Here is a 6,000-nt window from a genome sequence, read left to right on the forward strand (position 1 = left end):
GACTAGCTCTAATATGTAAGGCGACCTTTGTCTGAGATAATGGGAGTAGCCCTTTTCTGATGGTTTTCTGTAAAAATTCAGTGTGTTCCTAAAAATAAAGCAGTTCATTTGCTGGTGTACTCCAAGACTGGTGTTGTCTGGTCCTTGGGGTTTCTATAGCCAGATCCATTGGTCTCATGTTCCAGCACTTGGTAAACAGCTTCTTGTCGGAAATACTCACCATCCTCATCAGCAAGCTGTGTGGTCAAGCACTGGATGCTTTTGAAGCCATACCTGGGGAAGGCAAAAAAGTCTACGAGCGAGTCATGGAGCAAATGCTGGCAACATACGCAATCCACCCCCGAAGCTCATAGGTCCAAATTTCTCAGCCTACAACAGAAAGAGGTCCAGCCCCATACGGAATGGGCTCATCAGATGTCCCAATCGGTGATGCATGGTTCTCCGGCTGTCAGGCAACTACCCTAGTGGATGCTGCCCAATTGAGCCTACTGGAACAGTTTTACAACCAATCCCCTAGTGAAGGTCGCCAGTGGGTCCAAGACCAAAAGCGCTTGAGGGTAAACAAAGCAGCGGAACTAGCCGACCAGTATATGGATACCCCGGAGATCCCACCAACCAGAGCCTTGCGTCAAATCCAGATCACAGCCAGCACCTGCCCATATCCAGCCATCCACCCAGCAGTCAGTCACCCTCCCTTCAATTGCCTGATCGGCTATACCCATCAAGAAGACCGGGCTATGCTGTTATGGGTGTAATCAAATGGGACACCAATGAGCTGACTGTCCTCAAAATGTCAACATCCCTTCATGGAACAGTGCTGCCCCTGGCCCAGCCCGAGCGGCTGCTCATTACTTGGAAGCCAACCCCACCATCTACCTCAACTGGCTGGAGTGAAGAGGAATTTGGGCTACTCCATGAGGTGAACCCGACACATGCTGCTGCTGATGACAGTCGCATGCATCACCGATAGGCCGCATGGATGAATGGGCAACCCGCCCAAGGACTCAGGGACAGCGGTGCTACTATTACTTTGGTACAGCCCAGGATGGTTACAATGACTGGGAAAATCCGGGAGGTCCATAGCTCTGCGAGTGGCTGAAGGCAAAGTTTTACCCATCCCTACTGCTTAAGTGCATATGGATTGGGGCTTGGGATACAGAGGTGTGGAAGTTGGAGTTATGAGAGATGTTCTACTTGGAAATGATTTGGGACATCTTTCTTTAACTTTCCATGTGGATTTATCCCCAGAAACCTTCACAGTGACCACCCAACAGCAAGCAAGGTGAGCAGAGGAGGAACTCGATGATGGGACCCAGGTGAGGCCTAACTTCCCTAACCCCCGACCAGACTGTACCACCCTTTACCTGAGCTACCTCGACTGACTTTACCCGGGAACTACTATCTGACTCAACGTTAGCTAGTTACCGGGAGAGGGCAAGGATGGACCCTGGGAACAGATAGTGTGGGATCGGGAATTATTTTATCGGATGACTGAAGGGAAGGGATCTGATCCAGTGCCTAAGCGACAGCTGGTCGTACTGCAGAAATATTGGTGCGACCTGCTTAGCATCGAACATGACATTCCTCTAGCTGGTCACTTTGGAGTGACTAAAACTGTTCACTGTATGACTCAGCTATTCTTCTGGCCAGGGATAACTGGGGATATTAGACAATATTGCCTTACCTGTGATACTTTTCAGTGTGTGGGAAAGAAGGGCAACTGATCTAAAGCTCTTACTGATCATAGCTGAGTCCTTTAGCCAGATAGCTGTAGACCTGGTAGGATCATTACTCCAACCGAATCCCTCTAGGAAGAGATATATCTTGATGGTGGTGGATTATGCTACTCGTTACCCAGAGGCAGTGCCCCTGACAAACATTCATGCAGAGACAGTAGTGGAGGCCCTGCTCTGAATTTTTTCCAGGGTGGGTATGCCTCAGGAGATTATCTCAGACCAAGGGACTCAGTTTACTGCGGACCTAACTCAGCAGTTATGGAAGCTCTGTGGAATTAAGCCTTTACACAGCTCTCCCTAACACCCCCCAGACTAATGGACTATGTGAGCAGTTCAATGGAACGCTAAAGCAATCGCTGCGGACATTCACAACTTCTCACCGGGATTGGGAGAAATTTCTGCCCCACCTCCTGGGAAGTGCCGCAGCAATCTATGGGGTTCTCCCCATTGGAGTTATTGTATGGGAGACATATGAGGGGGCCACTAGATCTACTTAGAGCCCATTGGGAAGGAGGTGTAGGGGCTGAAGAGACCTCTGTGGTAGGGTACGTACTAAAGATAAGGGACCAGCTGAAGAAACTCACGGACACTGTATGAGAGATGGGGACAGGGCAGGTGCAGAGACAGTGAGGTTAGACAGGCAGCTAGGGCCAGAGTAGGACCAGGCCAGGCATCATCAGGAAATGTTTTCCACCAAGCCTAGATACACTAATATGACAGTGCACCGCGCGGAAACCCCGGGACAGCCACCTATCCGGCAGGTGGCATACAGGGTACTTAAGTCAGTGAGAGAGGGTATGAGGCAGGAGATAAAGGACATGCTCAATTTAGAAATCATCGAGCCCTCCAACAGCCCCAGGCACCCCAAGTAGTGTTATTGCCAAAGCGGGATGGTACTATCTGCTTCTGCGTAGATTACCACTGACTAAACGACTGACATCTACCCCTTGCCCCCAGTCAATAAACTGTTAGACCGCATCGCCCAAGGTAATTTACTAACTACCCTTGACCTATGCAAATGGTACTGGCAGATTCCTCTGGACCAGGGAATCTGTTTCAAAAACAGCAGTCATCACCCCCTTTGGCTTGTACCAGTCTAAGGTCATGCCATTTGGAATGAAAAATGCTCAGGCAACATTCCAGAGGATGGTAGATCAACTTCTCGATGGCCTTCAGGATTATGCCTGTGCAAACCTGAATGACATTGCGATCTACAGCGATACCTGTGAGGAACATCTACTCCACCTGGGTACTGTGTTAGATCGCATCAAGACTGCGGGACTAACATTAAAGCCAGAGAAATGTAGCAATGGGATGTCCGAGGTTCAGTACCACGGGCATCGGGTAGGCTGTGGGCAACAGTGTCCTGAGCCATATAATACAAAAGAGGTTTCTATGGGACTTTTAAAGCGCAACTACACCATATTATATAAAAATATACAGCTTTCTCCCATTCAGAGTCAAATGAACTGACACGTTCGTAGAATACCCACACTGGATCGGTATATAGCAGTATTCACATTTCCTCAGATCATGTGGATAGAAAGACAAGCCATAGTGCTCTCTATAGAAAAACGTTTTAATGATGAATATACATAAAAAACACACTTACAATAACGAAAATTCATACGATCATTAAAATGAACAATGACCGCGGGTGACGTCACGTGATCTCCGTCCATAGAATAAGTATCTATAATCCCTCAGATTTAATACTCATCATTTTCATTCGGAGGTATATACCTTATTGTTTGAGTTATATATTTTTATTTGATTTCTTGCATTTTTTGCTACTTATCTATATACATATTCTTTAATTAAATAGATGGATCCTCAAGGGAGTTTGTCTTGTTGAAAATATACCCCTCTCTATGGCATCATCGTTTGATCATTTTTTATCCAACCATTGGTGGAATGTTTATACAGTTTTAATAAAATGCACCGGTCAGCTCGCACGGTTTGGTCTTCATGATACTCTGTATAGTGGTTAACTGTAAATATATTGTGCAGTGTTTTTTGTGTGTTTTGATTTCCTTTCTTTTTGTATTTTAGTGAATATGTACTTATGCAAGATAAACTAGATCTCCTGAAGAAGCCTTTTGATGTATGGCGAAACATGTTGAGACGTTATCCGCAGTATAATTGTTTATATTTATTTTGTGCTATTTTTATTGTATCAAATTCCATTTATGTATTTCTATGTTTTTCAAAATTGTATTAAAATTTATATTTTTATCTAATATGGTGTAGTTGCGCTTTAAAAGTCCCATAGAAACCTCTTTTGTATTATATAAATAACGGGATGTGGCGCTAAAAAATTTTTTTTTCAATATTTCAGCTCTTTACAAAACCAGTGTCCTGAGCCAGTTAAAGTAGAGGCCGTTGCCAACTGGCCCACCCCTCGGACGAAAACCCAGGTCTTGGCATTCCAACAAATGTTTTTGTGTACATACAGATGCTTCCACCATTTGGGAGCAGTGCTAAGTCAAGTGGGAGACGATGGCAGTGAGCACCCTTTTGCCTACATCTGTCGTAAGCTGCTACCCCGGGAGGTGGGGTATACAGCCATAGAAAAAGAATGTTTGGCGCTTGTGTGGGCATTGAAAAAACTTCAGTTGTATCTCTATGGACGAACCTTCATGGTGCTCATGGACCACGACCCTTTGATCTGGTTAAATTGAGTATCCGGGGACAATGGACGCTTATAGAGATGGAGTCTTGTGCAGTACAGGTCAGGCCAACAAAATGGCAACGCAGATGGACTTTCATGGCAAACTGAACTTTGATTGTACTATAGCTCCCGAACACCCCCAAGCTGACCCGTATTAGATCTACCCGGGTCTGCCGGACTATGGAACGGGGGGGGGGGGGAAGTATTGTCACAGACTTTGGGCTGCAGGAGAAACATGGTCTGGAGAACTCTGTGTTATGTGTTCTTAAAGCAGAGGCTCACATTTGGCACCTTTCAGGGGGGAGGGGAGTGCAGATACCTGTCTAAGACAGGTATTCGCACCCACTTCCAGGCATAGACTGCCACGGGAGTCTACGCCTCTTCTGGTCCCCCGCGCTGTCTGCTGGGACACACACGGGTCCCAGGAGATAGCGGGGACCAGTTAGGATGCGCAGCGTGACTTGCGCATGTGCAGTAAGCAACCGGGAAGTGAAGCTGCAATGCGGATGGTGGCGGCAGCTGCCAAGAGCCAAGTGATTGATCAGCTTCAGTTGCCAACATCACTGGACCCTGGGACAGTTAAGTGTCTATTTATTAAAAGTCAGCAGCTACAGTATTTGTAGCTGCTGGCTTTTAATATTTTTTTTAGGTGGACCACCTCTTTAAGTTATCCAGAGCTGGTCACTAATTGCTTGTGACTTCTTAAGCAAGTTGGTCTGGGGAGCCAAACTGTCTAAGGAGGTCGTTGTTATGATAATAGGACTAGCTCTGCTGTGTAAGGTGTCCTTTGTCTGAGATAATGGGAGTAACCCTTATCTGATGGTTTTCTGTATAAATTCAGTGTGTTTCTAAAAATAAACCAGTTCCTTTTCTGATGTACCCCAAGACTGGTGTTGTCTGGTTCTTGGAGTTTCTATAGCCAGATCCATTGGTCTCGTGTTCCAGGACTTGGGAAGCAGCTTCTTGGTATACATACCCAACAGGGGGTCTGGAGTCCATCACAGGCTGCACTTATGAGGTGGCACTGATGGGCACGGATGAGGAGGCACTGGTAGGAACTTATGAGGCTGTACTGATATGTGGCACTGATTGATGCCACTGATGGGCAATAATAGACAGCACTGATGGGCACTGTTGAGTTGCACGGATTATCGGGACACTGATGATCAGTGTCCTGATTATCAGTGTAGATGTCCCCTTTCACACTGGCTGGTTACCATCTCTTTTCTCCTCACGCTGCGACAGTGTGAGGATAGGAATTCTGTTTGTGTTTACATTGTGGTCAGCTGTGATTGGACACAGCTGATCACAAGGTAAAGGGCTGCTGTGATTGACTCTTTGCCCTCATCTGAATCAAGGATCATGGTGGAATGGTAGAAGTGCCTTCATATCAGTGTCAAATAAAGAAACAAAATACACTCCAAAGGAAACAAGGGACTATAAGATGACACCACAAACATACTCCAAATTATGATTATATAAAAAAATTTACAAATCTTTACTACAGTAAACAGTCAATTAAATAGGTAGATGGATTAAAAGCATGAAGGCAGCTGATATAGTATAAAATAAAACACAATGACAGTGATGGAA

This window comes from Lithobates pipiens, unplaced genomic scaffold (assembly GCF_037356315.1).
Source record: "Lithobates pipiens isolate NorthernLeopardFrog02 unplaced genomic scaffold, aLitPip1_a1.2 Scaffold_10, whole genome shotgun sequence".
NCBI classification, from domain to species: domain Eukaryota; kingdom Metazoa; phylum Chordata; class Amphibia; order Anura; family Ranidae; genus Lithobates; species Lithobates pipiens.